Genomic DNA, 17,600 nt, shown 5'->3' on the forward strand with positions numbered 1-17,600 from the left:
AGAATAATTGAGCTAAATTTAGAAGAGGTTTTGAAAAAACTCAAGAATCATTCTAAACAAGGGATGACCTTCTTAGTTCAAGGGAACATAAGAGAATCGTTGAAAATCAAGGCAATCAACAAGAAATTATTCTCAAGAGTGAATGATCAGAAGACATTACATCATGTAAAGTACTGGAGCAAGGCTCAACAGTTTAATAATCATCGTTTCGTAAACAAAAGGAAATATAATAACAACTACTTTGTCAAGACACACAGGTTTCTTGAGAATTATAAGCATCATTCCATATTACAAGAAGGATGCTACATTGAGTAGTCATGTTGTATTTTGATGAGCTTTTTGCTCATCCAGAATATTGACTTCTTCTTTCTTTCCTTCTTGAAGATTTTCAGAAAAATTACTAGGAATAGTTGTAAGAGATTTAACCAAAGGGGAACAAGGAATACCTGAACCTACTGCTTTCCTTGCCTTTTAGATGCTCCGTTTGAGTCTGTTTATGCTGATCTTGAGCTCCGAGACTCGATTATTGATATGAATGAAATCTGGATCAGACACCTCGAGTTCACTGTCTTCTTTAGAAGGAGATAAGGAATTTTACTTTTCTTTCTTTTTCTTATGCCTTTTTCTCTTCTCAGAGTAATTTAAAGAGTCAGTTGTCCGTCTGACATTCTTCCTTCTACAATTGTAGGCATTTTTTGTCTCAAAATCATAATCTAGAAATGACTCATACAACATTTCTCTTGATTGCAGACAATGCCTTTTACTCCAGCAATATGAGAGACGGGTTTAATTACTTCTTTAGACATCCATGCAGAATGTTGTGAAGTTTCTCATTCCTCAGTCGAAAACGACATCTTCGTTCAAGATGTTCTTTATTTCCGCAATAATAGTAGTTAAAGGATTTGTTCTTGACTGTTCTCATGCGAGTTAAATTTGAAGGAGTACAATCCTTGTTTTCAAAACCGTCGGCTGCTAGTAAGGTTTTTTTACATGAAGAGTTGTCATTAGCTTGAACAAAATTGATCTTATCAGTACTTGGAGCGTCTATTCCCTTATAGCCCAGACCACGTGTATCACGATATTCTTTACATGCTACAAGCATAGAAGATAATTTTGTAGAGCTAGAATTGAATCTTTTCAGATTCTCCTCCAGTGATTTTACCTTATTAAGGGCAGCGGAGAGATCGGTCTCCAAAGATTTTTCTCTGGCGAGGAGACTGAGTTCTCTGTCATTAGAAATTTTTTGTTGAGAGTCATATCTTGATTCAGATTCCGCAAGTCTTTCTTTCAACACAAAGAGATTCGAAGAAGATTATCAAATTCGGATCTTTTTGAGCGTAAGTCTTCTTCTCGATCTTTAACGGTAGATTGTAAAAGTTTATATCCACAATCATAACCTTTAAGAGTTTTCTCATCTTTCTGTTTTCCTTACAGATAGGTGCCAAATATTTTCTCAAGCAATCTGTTGACTTTTTTTCTTTTAAGGCACGGTCAAAGAGCTTGATATATTGAGAGACTTCCTCATCAATAGTTTGTCCTTCTTCTGAATCACTCACATCTGAAAGATCATCCAACTGGTCATCAAGACATTTTTCCCAGTTGAAGGTAGATTCAGATACAGAGGCATGTACAGAAGGCTTCTTAGATGTCTCAGGATTTTGAAACATCTCATAGGAACTCTGATCTGGTGTTGCGTTATCAGAGAGATTACTGCCATTCATAGATCCAGATCGCTACAAACACAGACTTATAAGGTCTTAAACGTGTTTGCCTGCTCTGATATCAATTGAAAAAGCGGGGGTCTAACAACCACAACCAATATTTCGCTTAACAATCTGTATGGACAAACTCCAATATACTTTTAAAGAATCAACTATACAGTCAGACTCAATCTTATAAAAAGTATATCAAGAGTAATTTCTTGATTCAATACTTTACTCAAGCAGATAGAAATCTGAGAGTCTAATTGAATATAAGAGAAATTAACTTGAACGGTACGAAAGACTAATGTTCAAGTATCAATCAATTGAAATCAACAACCAAAGGTTGGATTTACCAATTGATCGATTCGACGCATAACCTGTGATATTTCAATCATATAACAAAATATAAACGGAAAAGAAATAACACAGACACCAGAAGTTTTGTTAACGAGGAAATCGCAAATGCAGAAAAACCCCGGGACCTAGTCCAGATTGAACACACACTGTATTAAGCCGCTACAGACACTAGCCTACTACAAACTAACTTTGGTATGGACTGTAGTTGAACCCCAATCAATCTCACACTGATTCAAGGTACAGTTGCCCTCCTTACGTCTCAGCAGGATACTACGCACTTGATTCCCTTAGCTGATCTCACCCACAACTAAGAGTTGCTACGACCCAAAGTCAAAGACTTTAATAAACAAATTTGTATCATACAGAAAAGTCTACAGTAATAGATAAGTTTGTCTCCCTCAGAAATACCTACGAGTTTTGTTCCGTCTCTTGATAAATCAAGGTGAACAGGAACCAATCGATAACCCGGACTTATATTCCCGAAGGACAGCCTAGAATTATCAATCACCTCACAATAATATAAATCGTATGATGGCGAAACTAGACATTGTGGAATCACAAACGATGAGACGAAGATGTTTGTGACTACTTTTCTATATTTCCTATCGGAGAAATTAATCTCGAGCGAATCTTACAATTGTGTTCAATACAATAGAAACATCAAGATCAGATCACGCAACTCCAAAGAAAATAGTTTTTTCTGGCTTCACAACCTCAATGAAGTCTTCAAGTCATTAAGCTACAGGGTCTCGCGAAGAAACCTAAGGTAAAAGAAGAATCGACTCTAGCTTATACAACTAGTATCACACAGGAGGTGTGGCCATTAGGTTTCCCAGTTGCTAGAATTCTCCTTTATATAGTCTTCAAATCAGGGTTTGTAACCAATGATACCTTAGTAACAAAGCATTCAATATTCATCGTTAGATGAAAACATGATTAGATTCAAGCTAATATCTTTCAACCGTTAGATTCAACTTAACTTGTTATACACAAATGAAATGCACGTTCTTTTAGGTTTGTGTAACCGTACCTAAACGTGTACACCTAGTTGTTTCAACAGTAGTTAACCAAATGGTTAGCCATATGAGCACTTTCATATCAACCATATTCATCTTCACCATAAATAGTTCAAATGACTCAAAAGAACTAGTTAGAGAGTTCTTCAATTGCTTATATCTTATAGAAGTATACAAGACACAATTGAAGCAAAATTGGTTTTGATTCACTCGAATCGATTCATGAACATTATAGCCACGGTTTGCAAATTGCATTTTTAATATATAAATGTTTTAGTTCATCAACAAACTAATTTTAGAAAGTAACACACTTAAGTATGCGTACTTAAGTAACCGGATTTGAGTTTGTTTTGGTTTTCAAACTCAGCAGAAATTCGCGGACATGAACTTTCCACTAGTATGCGTACGGGTATGCATACTTTGGTAACCGGATTGAGTTGGTTTTGATTTGCATACCCAGTAGAAATTCACGCTCGTGAATTTCCGCCAGTATGCGTCGGGTACACATACTTACCCAGTCTCCATCAACCATTTAGTACACACACAAGTATGCATACATTTGGTTTTCAAGAGATTGAAACAATCAACATGACTTTCGTCACTTGTAAAGATGAACTTGGCCAAAGCGAAAGCTTACCAACACATATTTCGATAAATACATAAGCGAGATAAACTCGGCTCGAAATAGCAAATGTGTATAATCGAAGTCTATATAGCAATACGACTTTTTTCTCAAGATAGGAGACAAAGTAAATATACTTTTGAGTGATAAATAAGTTCAAGTCTCCACATACCTTTTAGTCGATGAAGTTCCACCAGTTCCTTGAGTAGTTCTTCTTCTTTGCATGATGAACACCGTGTAGTCTAGAGCTCAACTACACTTTCTATCCTATTCCGAGACTTAGCTATAAGTAGACTAGAAATCAAGACTTATAGTTTTGTCAACTAAACTTGACAAACAAGCTTGAGATAGCAACTTGCGAGTTCGACCGAGCAGTGCTCTAACAATCTCCCCCTTTGTCAATTTTAGTGACAAAACTATCAATACATATGAAATACAAAATAAATAAACTTTGCAGCTTCTCTTCCACATGCATGATCTCCTTGGTTCTTCAACATTACTCGAAATATTCGTCACTTCCAAGTACTCCAATGATTCCAGAGATATTCAATATAACATCATCGTTGTTGAAGATCCGTAGCCATAACAATGAGAAAACAAAAGCTCCCAATCATTGTCACACAGTGTCGTAGTATTATTACACAGCATCAAAGTTCAGTTGTATCACAACTTTGACAACAATACTATGGTGGTATGTATCACTCCCCTTTAGTCAATACTTCATCTCACATGAAAACCACTCCCCCTTACATAATGATCCGAAAGCCATATGTATTTATAGTGTGAACTACACATTAATTCTCCCCCTTTTTTGTCAATAAAATTGGCAAAGGTACGAAAACTAGTGGTATCCTTATGAAATTTCCAAAGAGACACTTCATGACCAAAAGAAAGCACATATCAACTTTTTAGATGCAATCATATAGCCGAAACTAAATGCATTTATCAAGGAGTTTATAAAGATACAAGATAACCCCTATAATATTCCACAGCCGCACTCCCCACAAAGATTTGGAAATTAAGCATTCAATTAAGAACTCTCCCCCATAAATTGTCATTCCTGAGAGAATAACAAGAGCGACCTTACTTTCACAAGAAAAGAAGTATTTCTTTGGACATAACAAATCACATGAAACATGAATTTGTATCCAAAATACTCAATTAAATTAACCACAAGAGAACCCATGATTAATTTAATCGGAAATGCTCAATCATAAGAGAACCTACGGAGCCATACAGTATATACATAAAATATGGATCATGTAAGATCAATACTGCGGAATAAACAAGATTCATTTTATCTTTCATCACTATTTGCACAATGACATACAATAGACTTAAGCTTTGTAAACAAAAGCTCATCCATTCTTTCATCAATATTTGCATAATGACACAAAGGGCTTAACTTTTGTTTGTCAAAAGTTCATTCAATCTTTTATCAATGCTTGCATATCGACATACGACAGACTTAACTTTTGACCAAGTATATCTGTATTTCTTATGGATCTAAGATATGTAGCAGTTTAATTGAAAGATATCATCATTCAAGGCTAAACATAAGCGTTATTACAACCATTAAAGCAACAATTTAAACGTAGATCAACATAAGAAGTTTAGCAAATAAAAATATTTCAAATACAGAGATTAATCACTCATCTCATAATAATCCCTAGCAATTTCATAAAACTTCTCAGCCAGTTCAGGATAAGCTGTCTGAGCATAGTGCAATTGCTCTTTCAAAACTTCATTTTCTTGCTGGAGATGAGAGAGTTCAGAATTGGCTGATGTGGGAGCTCTGGACATTTTTGCAATACTGTCCATGGTTAAGACTTTTGGTCCTCCAAGAATGGTCCCAACAACAACAATGCCAAATTGACTGCAGATCCTTGAGATAAGACAAGGAAACCCAAAAGACTTCTTTGAAATCTTTCTGACACTTATCATCTGACGAATAATGAGGCCAAAAAATCAATGTTTCTCCCTTCAACAAAATAATAAACCAGTTCTGCAAGAGGCTTGGTCCATAGTTGTCTGTCAAGTTGTTAGGCATCAAATTAGCTACCAGTAATTTTCCAGCAACTCTGAGGAATAGTGCATCTTCATGATCATCAATCTTTCCTTCACTCCAGGAAACATCCCTTGCAAGAAGGAAGTTTGAGAGCACATTTGGAGAGGGTATCAAGTGCTCAATAGGAGGTAAAAGAAAGTCACCAACATGCGACAAGTCCAAGAGATGAGCAATTACTTGACGATCCATAACAAACACTTTTCCTTCAAAAATGGTCTTAAAGGTGCAATTTACACTATCAGGCTCATGTAATAAAATTGGGATATCAGTTCCATATAGGCAGTACCCATGGGACGATGAGTAATTCCCCATTCATGATTCTCGAAGAACCTAGGGAGACCTTCTACTCTAAGTTCAACGAGATTATAAATTTTTTCAATAATAGGCTTCTTAGTACTATGCTCCACATAGTAATCACGAGCCTTAGTGTTCACGAACCTAATTCTCAAGCTTGGATCAAAAAAAAACGTTCCATCATAAGTTTGAGCATTCGAACATTCACCACGACTATGTCTCTTCCTAGAATTCATTATGGGTAAAGACTGTAAATAAGAAAATTGAAGAACTTACTTGGTTCATGAACTGATAAAAATGGTGCAGTACCGGAATTGCAAGGAAAAGGAAAAAGGACACAAACCCCTGGAGTAGTTTTCCGATGCGATCCCAAAGAGCCCAAGAACACTCAAAGAGGTTGAGAAACAAGGTTGATGGGAATCGAAGAAGAATGAACTGTTGGGTTTTTCTCTTTCGTACACGAACTGAAGAGGAAGAAGAGGACGTGGTGAACGAAGAAAACACTTTCTCTTTTTAAGTGACAGCGGTGGAACCTGAACCGGTTTAAACACGTTCTGGAACACGGTTCCAAAACGCACATGATAGGATTAGGGTATGTGAACCGAACGTGTGATGACAAGGGCATGTTTATTTTATCTCATATTCGGATAAGAACTCAACGAATGTACTTATAAACAACCATCATAGTCAAGCAACAATGGAGCATACAACACCATGGCACCAAGAGAGAGTTTCTTTCCAACATCTCTCACACTTTACAAGGGTGAGAGACTCCCAAGAAAATGATTTCATAAAAAATCCAAAGAAATTCAGAAGAGCACAAAGAAACTTGTGTTTTTGATTTCTTAATTTTCTTCTTATGTGTAAGAGTCTCTGCAGATAATTTTTAGTATTGTGTAGGGAAACTCTTTCGATAAAAGAAGACGTCCTACCTTCTTAAAAAAAGAAAACAATACTAATATTTTGAGAGGAAGTGTCAGGGTTTGAATGATGACTTGATTCATGCTTTGAGGTGATGCAATCAGATGACTGAAATTTAAAATCCTCTTGTAATTCGTTTAGTTTGTTACAACTAATTGAATTAGGAAGAGGAGGAGCATTGCTCTCACTGATTAACAAATCAATATCAACCTCAACATAGATGTTTTCTATCATTACTTGATTTATCTTGTCAAGAGACTCTTGTTCTTTCTGGAGAAATAAATCAACATCAGAAGATAAGCTTTCAAGTTTCTTTTCAATCCCTGAAAACACTTCAAGGGATTTTAAACCTGGTGGGGGTTTAGATAGAATTTCTTCCACAGATTTTATTAAATCAGTTATGGAAGAGAATTCTGGAATCCCTGGATTTGGTGGTGCATTTATTGAGATAACACTACTGCCCATAGAGTCAGATCGCTACAAACACAGACTTATAAGGTCTTAAAATGTGTTTTCCTGCTCTGATACCAATTGAAAAAGTGGGGGTCTAACAACCTCACCCAATATTTCTTTTAGCAATATGTATCGACTAACTCCAATATACTTTCAAGAGAATCAACTAGACAGTCAGACTCAATCTTAAGAAAAGTATATCAAAGAGTTATATCTCAATTTCTCGATTCAATACTTACTCAAGCAAATAACAATTTGCGAGTCTAATTGAATACAAGAAAATTAACTTGAACGGTACCAAAGACCAATGTTCAAGGATCAATCAATTTCAATCAACAACCAAAGGTTGGATTTACCAATTGATCGATTCAACACACAACATGTGATATTTCAATTATATAACAAAATATAATGCGGAAAAGAAATAACACAGACACCAGAAGTTTTGTTAACGAGGAAACCGCATATGCAGAAAAACCGCGGGACCTAGTCCAGATTGAACACACACCGCATTAAGCCGCTACAGACACTAGCCTACTACAAAATAACTTCGGTATGGACTGTAGTTGAACCCCAATCAATCTCACACTGATCCAAGGTATAGTTGCGCTCCTTACGTCTCTGATCCTAGCAGGGTACTACGCACTTGATTCCCTTGGCTGATCTCACCCACAACTAAGAGTTGCTAGGACCCAAAGTCGAAGACTTTAATAAACAATTTTGTATCACACAGAAAAGTCTACAGTAATAGATAAATTTGTCTCCCTCATAAATACCTTCGAGTTTTGTTCCGTCTTTTGATAACTCAAGGTGAACATGAACCAATCGATTACCCAGACTTATATTCCCGAAGAACAGTCTAGAATTATCAATCACCTCACAATAATCTAAATGATATGATGGAAAAACTAGATATTAATTGTGGAATCACAGACGAAGAGACGAAGATGTTTATGACTACTTTTCTATCTTTCCTATCGGATAAATTAATCTCGAGCCAATCTTGCAATTATACTCAATACGATAGTGTTTGAGGGTGAAAACGGGTTTCTGCTGATTTCGGTAATTTCGTGTGTGTGGGTAAGAAACGAGTCTAAACCCTAAAAAATGTACTGCACGAGAGTACTTTAGATTCGAGAGATCAATCTGTATAAATCCGGCCTAAACCAAGAAATGGCAGTTCCAGACTTGCTTCGGTCACAAAGTGAAGGAGAAGGGTTGGTCTTAGGGAGGGAAGCGAAGAGAGTGTTGAAGCCATAATAGTTGATTCTGAAAGGTGTGGTTGTTTTACGACTTGAATCAGAAGGTAAAGCTGGATAGCCAAGATGGAAAGTTACCAGGTGATTTCTGAGTGTTGAGTGTTCTCCTGACCAAAACTTGTTGTTTGGTGGAAATAGGTGAAACCTATTTATACAAGTCGTAATAAAACGTACCCTGGCTTCGTAAGAAGTGGAAGCGGTTGAGTCGTGAAAGAGAGTGGTAACAGGTAACGCCTGGAATTGATGTTTCCATAATGAGGATACGTTTCACCACTTATTTCTTGTCATTACTAACCGCCTCACCTTTATGACACTTTCTTGTAACGGGCGTACTGCACGCCACACGATGTAAACCGCCAGACCAATACCCTGATGAGCATCCCCCAGTTTATGACATGTTTTGATGTCTCGAGTGTTTTCATGGAAAACGTGTAGCATGTTGCTAGCGTATGGAAAGTTAAGATTGATAGGTTTCCCGATTCGGTGGCGACCTTTGACTGCCGAGATTTGCATCTCAAGAGGAAGGGTAGCCGTTGATCATGGATACCCTCTGTTTGCAGCCGGCGGAGTGGCCGCAGCGTGGCTTGTGCATGCTCTTAGCGTGCCCAATTAGGGTTTGGTGTCGTGACCAAAGAATTGGCATTGTAGCCAAGAGTGTGTCGTGGCCAAAAATTGGCAGCGTAACCAAATTAGGGTTTGGTGCAGTGACCAAAAAATTGGCATCGTAGCCAAGAGGTTTCCACAAGTCGTTTGGTTTGGTGGCAAGCTTGTACGGATGAGATCTGCATCTCGGGAAGAAGAGTAGCCGTCGATCGTGGCTACTTTCCATTTGGCAGCCAGCGGCATGGTGGCATGGCCGATATGCTCGTGCATACTTTAGGCGCGGCCAATTTAGGGTTTTGGCGTGGAATATGGCATTGCGACCCGAAGTTTCCAAAAGTTTGGTGGCGAACTAGTATGGCTGAGATATGCATCTCAGAAGGAAGGGTAGCCGTTGACTGTAGCTACCTTTCGTTTGCGCCTGATGTGGCTGGCATGGCTCGCGCATTCCTTTGGCACAATGGCGTGACCAAATTAGGGTTTGGCGACACAAACTAAGGAATTTGGCGTTGTGGCCAAAAGTTTTCCAGAGGTCGGTTTGGGGGCGAACTTGGACGGCCGAGATCTGCATCTCAGGAGGAAGGGTAGACGTCGATCGTGGCTACCTTTCGTTGGCGCCTGGTGTGGCTGGCATGGCTCGCGCATGCCTTTGGCACAGTGGCGTGACCAAATTAGGGTCTGGCGGCACAAACCAAGGAATTTGGCGTTGTGGCCAAAAGTTTGCCAGAGGTCATTTCGGTGGCGAACTTGGACGACCGAGATATGCATCTCAGGAGGAAGTGTAGCCGTCGATTATGGCTACCTTCCGTTGGCGCCTGGTGTGGCTGGAATGGCTCGCGCATGCCTTTGGTACAGTGGCGTGACCAAATTAGGGTTTGGCGGCACAAACCAAGGAATTTGGCGTTGTGGCCAAAAGTTTTCCAGAGGTCGGTTTGGTGGCGAACTTGGACGGCCGAGATCTGCATCTCAGGAGGAAGGGTAGCCGTCGATTATGGCTACCTTCCGTTGGCGCCTGGTGTGGCTGGCATGGCTCGCGCATTCCTTTGGCACAGTGGCATGACTAAATTAGGGTTTGGCGGCATAAACCAAGGAATTTGGAGTTGTGGACAAAAGTTTGCCAGAGGTCGGTTTGGTGGCGAACTTGGACGGCCGAGAGGCATCTTAGGAGGAAGGGTAGCCGTCGATCGTGGCTACCTTTCGTTGGCGCCTGGTGTGGCTGGCATGGCTCGCGCATGCCTTTGGCACAGTGGCGTGACCAAATTAGGGTTTGGCGGCACAAACCAAGGAATTTGGCGTTGTGGCCAAAAGTTTACCAGAGGTCGGTTTGGTAGCGAACTTGGACGCCCGAGATCTGCATCTCAGGAGGAAGTGTAGCCATCGATTATGGCTACCTTCCGTTAGCGACTGGCGTGGATATTAGGGTTTGGCATGTTGAAACCCTAATTATCACGCACATTGGCATGAGCGGCTCGCATGCGCGGCTGGCATGTGTGGATGGCATGCGCAGTTGGCATGTGCGGATGGCGTGCGCAGTTGGCATGAGGGGAGATGATGCCAACCGATACTAAGTGTTCTGTCGTGGAACGTAGTAAAAAAAAGGTACCCAGTGAGACTTTCACGTACACATATTGAATGGCTCAATAAATATGCTAGTGAGGATATTAGTGTTTCCAGATCCGCTTCCTTACAGAGTGACGTCACGTCAGACCAGGGTTTTGCGATTTTAACCCTAAGCTAAAAACCACCATCAATATTAAGTCCCCTGCTTAGATCGGAACAGGGGCCTTGTTGCGAGGTAAGCATGAGATGGTGACAAACAAGGACAAAATCGAAATGGGGAGTCATGAAAAAATGATCAGGAAGATCCGGCTAACCTTTTTCGGGAGGTAAGGAGAATCTATAACTCTTGCGTTGGCGGCTTTGCGCAAATTCGGCTCGTGGTGCTGCTGGCTAGGCCGCGGAGCGGTAGAGGTGGTTGCTGGATGAGATGCATACTGTTGGCATCAGCTTGGAATAGAGCCGCTAGCATAGACTTGGCGTGAAGCGGAGCTGTTGGCGTTGGTCGGCTTGGCACGGCGTGAGCGTTGGCAGGGCTTGGCATGGCGTGGACGCTGGCTTGGCGTGGACGCGGACTGTTGGCATTGTGAAGCGCTTTCTATTGCGGGCTCGGTTGCCTCCTTCCGTGCGTGGCCTCCATTTTTTTTTGTTTACTCCTCTGCGTGAGTTACGGGTAGGGACTGATGTTGACTTGGATGTCAACCCCTAATTATCATGTAGAGGCAAATCTAATCCAGGTGGCATTGCGCATTCGGAGCCTCAATTCACGGCCGAAAAAATGGTTTCCTTCCTCAGGCTTCATCGATCTGCTGAATATAAGAGGTGATCGTGAATCCTTCGTTCTCACAGATCATCATAAAATCGCCCCCATCCTCTTCTCAGGTACTGTCTCGCGTTTCTCATCCTGGTTCCTCATCTTGTCTTCTTCTTTATGTAGATCGCCGGTGTAGACACGGTGAAGATTTAATCCTTTTTTCTTTTTAGCATATAATGGATATTCCAGTGGCAATCGTACCTCTGACTCTTCAGAGAGAAGTTTTGAGGTCGAAAAAAACCAGTTTCCTTCTCATGGGAAGGTTTTAGACAGAATTAATTCTCTGTTTCGTGAGGCTGGCGAGATTATACGGGGAATGCCTTTCGCCTATTTATGCAAAGTACGGATGCGTGTTCAGACTTTCATGACTTTGGTGGACGTGGAGGAAAGACGGAGCAGTGATGAAGCATCCCAGCATGTTGGGAGATATCAGGGGAAGGAAACTTCTACGCCACCCAATGTTAAGGCTGAACGATTCGCCTCCCGGTTGAAACGGCGGAAGACCGAGTCCATGAAACTCCTAGGCGAGAGCCGGTTTGATTTCCCAGTCCAGGATGGTGTCATAATCCTGGATTCTGATGCGGACGAACCGGGACATTCCTAGAAGCTAGCTGGAAAAGCTCATGAGGAAGATGTCGACACGGTTTACGAAACTGAAGCAGCTTCTGGAGTGGACGCCGAAACTGTTGTCAGGGTCGTTGAAGCGATCGCCGAGGATGCCGTTGAGGCGGAAGAAGAGACGGAGGCAACATGTGTTAGAGTTATTGGAGAAGCCACGGAAACATACGCTGGGATTTCTGTTGAAACAAACGCCGGACAAGATGTGGAAGTTGTTGCTGAGGCGGCCTCTGGATGGAATGTCGGAGTTGATGCTGCTGACGCGTCCGGATGGAACGCTTGCTGCCCGAGAGGGTTGTAGATGGTGGATTTTCGACAAATGCTAAAATCGTAAACTCATAATTATACGAATCTCTGATTCAGCAATCAGACGTGAGTATCGAGACACGACTCTCTCATTGAATTCTCAATGGAGAGTACTTTCTCTCAGAGTACATGTAGATATGTAGTCTCACGACTGGACAACGGCATATCTCATGAATACTGAACACTTTCAGTGATTATTTCTATATAGTATCACGAGATGGACGGCTCCTAGACAGCTTGCTCTGCTAGTATAGAGCGATAACGTCTTCAGGAACAAACAACGAGTTTACCCTTACTATATAAAGGATATGACTTACTGATAAGCTCATATCGGGATAATTAATGCTCCTAGACATCTTTCTCTGCTAGTATAGAGCCACAAAGTTAATTATTCCTAATTACAATTGCTCATATTCCATGGTCGAATCCACGACTGGTCCCATGGAATGGCAATAAACAATTGTTCTGATTCTATGATTGAATCCACAGCTTGATCTCATAGAATAACAATAACTATATTATCTCATTACTCCGATTTCATGATCGAATCCACAACTGGTCTCATAAATGGTAATAGATAAATCTTAATTACTTCGATTCTATGGTCGAATCTACGATCCCATGGAATGGTAATGTTCACTTTATTATTCTGAATTCGTAGTCGAATCCTCAGCTGATCCTATGAATTAATCATAAACATCTTATTGCTCAGTTTTGTGAATTATTCTCCACCGAATTCCACAATTAGTAATAAATAATCAACAACCGGGGGTCTGAGCTACCTCTAAGTAAGCCCCGATTCAAATGGTGAAGGTGTATTCAACGACGATACACTAATAGTCACCACACGAACGAGTATTTCAAAAATACAACGAAACGATGAGCCTATGCAAAATAGAGAAGAAAATAATAAATAATTAAAAATATTGACTAAGGTGCTGGGAGCACGGACACGCGACCGACCGTGTCATGGTCAATCCCACACCAGTTTTTTTTTTAGTGCATTTTTCTTATTTTCCATGATTTGATGAAAATTCTCTCATTTTATCAAATCTCCTTCGTCTCGAGGAAACTCCTCGGTTTCATGGTACTTCCATAAATCCATAAAAAATAATATAAAGTTAAGAAAAGGAGTGTGGGGCGTGACCATTGGCCAATCGGCCCCACACCTCACGGTTTCTTATTATTTTATTATTATTATTATTATTTCTCTAATTTCATGAAAAAACTCCTTGATTTCATGGTATTTTGCACAAATCATCAAATAATAATAAAATAAAATAAATTATGAAAACTTGTGGGACCGGGCCTTGGCCGGCCGGCCATGCCCTAGCCGGTCCCACACGCCCCTTTGTTTTATTATTTTATTATTAGTTTTCCTTGAATTCATCAAATTCCTTGATTTCATGGTATTTCTCTCAAATTAGGAAAAATTCCCTCAAATCATCAAAAATACCTAAAAAATATTAAAAAATTATGAAAACTCGTGGGACCAGGCCCAAGCCGGCCGTCCATGCTTTCCACGGTCCCACACGCCCTTGTTTTTATTATTTTAATATTTTTTGCTTCCTTGAACTCATGAAAACTCCTTCAATTCATGGAAACTCCCTAAATTCATCAAATTTCTCAAAATTCATGAATTTTTCATAAAATCATCAAAAATATTATAAAATTAAGGAAAAGGCACCACGGGACCGTGGTCACGACCGGCCGACCATGCCTTGACCACGGCGGTCCCACGCCTCCTCATTCCTTATTTTATAATTATTTTTCATCATCTCATGGTGTTTTCCTCAGTTTCGTCGAAACCCTAATTTTGGCATATTTTTTCGAATGGATGCTCAATTGCACGTCAGAAAATATCAAAATTCTCAAGACTGAGACGCGGACGCCTTGGGGACACGAGCATGCTATCTTGACTGACCAAGATTGGCTCTTTGGCTCACGGAAGCCGGTCCCATCAATTTTCACAGTTTTGACCTAATTTGCACAATTGCTCGTATTAGGTCAAAAACTCTTCCAAACACTTTGGATTTTCATGAAGTGATCGTCAGGCGGTCACGTGACAACCCAGGACCGGTTTCATGACTCCATGGTCGGTCCCTCGCCTCGTCATAATTAATTAGGTTTTCTCACCTAAGGCTCAGACGAGCATTTTCGAATAAATGATTAAACTAGCATTTAATCATTCTTTCATCAACAAATCGTCAACTCTTCGAGAGTTATTCGTATTTTCTCATGTGAGCATATGGACACTACATGGTTGATCAACGGTCCCATGTAGTCGCTCCCTCCTTCGTCCCATGGTTGAAATTCTGACGAACCATGAATTGATCATCAATTGATCAAATTAGGTTTTCTGAATCCAAGGATCATCATTACAGATTCCAACCTTAATAATTTTACGACCACCTCATGGTCATTAATTTTATTAATTATGCTCGGTTCAACGACCAGTATTCTTTAATATTTTTGGTACGCTGCCAATAATCCATCAGATGAGCAACACATGCTCAGACGATCAAATATTCAACAATTCATCACATGAGCAACACTTGCTCAGATGATAAATATTTGCTCAAACCAAGGAATATTGGTTCAACAATCAATATTCAACGATCCATCGAATGAGCAATACTTGCTCACTTCATCGTAAGAACTATACCTCTGTCTCATGACATGTTCAATTCATGAGTTTCAGAACATCATGTTCAACTCAGCAACTACATGGACTCATCGTCCCATCAAACCACGAAGTCATCAATTGACTAACAACAAACCACGAGACGTCAATCGTGTCACTTGGGGGGATATCACTTAGGGTTTTGGTCTGGCGGTCTACGGCACGTGTGTTCAAACACACGATGGAATGTGAGCAAGTCGTGCAATCAGTTGAAGGAATTCACGAGGTAGTGGGTGGAAAATCGACCAAGTCTCCACACGTTGAGCAACTGGTTTCAAACACGATCTCCACTTCCCCACTCCTTGATTCCATCAACTGTCACACTTCATGGAATCATGGTGTCTAAATTCCAGCAATATAAATAAGTCTCTGAATCATGATTGAATCAGCATCACAGTATCATCAATCTCACGTCTCATCGACAACACGAGATCATCAACTCATCAATTGAGCAACTACTCTCAATTGAGCAATTTCAATCATTCAGAGCTTATCATTCAGAATTCACACACCCACAATCTTTGATTACCATTGATTCCACACATTTCTCAGCTTCCCTCCTACAGATCAACCCATCCTCTCTTGTGACCGAATTTACTCTGGAACGGTCATTGTCTTGATTTAGGCCGGAGTACTACAGATTGATCTCTCGAATCTAAAGCACCCCCTTTGCAGCGGTGCATCTGTGTGAGGTTTAACATTTCGCTCGGTTCGAGGAGTCTCCTCCGTACGGTCGTCTCCTCAATTCCTTAAAAACCAGCAAATCGTTTTTCCCCATCTACAGATTGGCGACCACAGTGGGAGATCATCTCTCGGTTGCAATCTAACAATCTCACAAGATGGTTGGTCTTAGGACTAATTCAACTAATTCAGATCAGAATATTTCAAACGGAAACATTCCTCATGTTACACCTGGCGGCATGGAAGGCAGAGGGATCCCGACTTTGGCAGAGTTGGCTCAAATCCTAGAGGTCCATACCAGGAACATGGACCTGATGAAGGAGACGATAAACCACATCCTCGACTTTCTCATCAGATTAACATCCGAGTTAGGCGGTATCTCCGCTCCAGAAGCCTCAACACCGGGGACTGAAGCGTCATCTGACCCTCAAATCAACAGCTTCACCACATACGAGAAGCCGGTGGAACAAGAGGTCACACATTTGATTGAAAATCTATGTGAACTCCTGCACTTCTCCAGGGATCAGCGCACAGACACATTTTCAGCACTCAACCAGATATCATCCAGCGTGCAAATAACGCCACCAACACCATCAGTTGAAGAAGTCTCCCTAGTGCCTGGGCATTCGATCGACAACATCTTTTGGAGAAGAAGATCGCATGACGGATGAAGGACACAACCGAGCATTGTATGTCACTGGTTTCATCAAAGGCACCGAATTTAGAAGAGCTCTTGTTGACACCGGTGCTTCCACCAACATTGTCACTATGAAGACTCTCAGGATGGCCAGATTCCCACAAGGTAAAATCGTTCGCTATCCCATCCTAATGACAGGATTTGAAGGAAGTCAAAGCCATACATATGGTATGCATACATAGATTTGAGGGTGGGGCCGATTCGATCGAAAGCAAAGTTTCATGTGATCGAGCAAGAACCTGACTACCAATAATACTGGGACGCCCATGGCTCCATGATAACAAGGTGGTTCCTTCAACATACCATCAATGCATGAAGGCCCTGCTCGACAACAAGATCGTTCGCATTCCGGCTTCATCATCTCCTTATGCTCCCGTCTATGATACTGAGTTCCTTGAATCTCAAAAAGGCGTCCCGGAACCTCCAAGCAGGATTCACAGTACTCCACTTCCAAGCTGGAAGACTATCGAGAAGGCTGATAACGATCCGTCATCCTCAGCTGCTAAAATGATCAAGTCACCTACTACACCGACTAAACGCCATAATGATCAAGTCTCAACTCCAGGGACAAACTTCACGACCGATCGAGACGTAGAAGGGAGAGTCATTTATCGCCGACGGAAAGATTAGCAATTAATCGGGGAGAACGATGAAAAGTCTCCCCACCATGAAGAATCGTGTCAGAGTGAGCTATCACTTGAAGAAGTCCAAGATGCCCCACGACAACTACAGGACGACACTGACTCTACCACTGACGATCTTGAAACAATCAACATTGGGACTGAAGACGATCCAAGGCCAATCCTGATCAGTTCAGCGCTATCACCAGAGGAGCGGACCGAGCTGGTAAAATTATTGAAAGAATATCAAGATGTCTTCGCCTGGACGTACGAAGAAATGCCGGGTCTGGATGACAAACTCGTCACCCATCACCTGCACATCGTCCCTGGT

This window comes from Papaver somniferum, chromosome 5 (genome assembly GCF_003573695.1).
Source record: "Papaver somniferum cultivar HN1 chromosome 5, ASM357369v1, whole genome shotgun sequence".
NCBI lineage: Eukaryota > Viridiplantae > Streptophyta > Magnoliopsida > Ranunculales > Papaveraceae > Papaver > Papaver somniferum.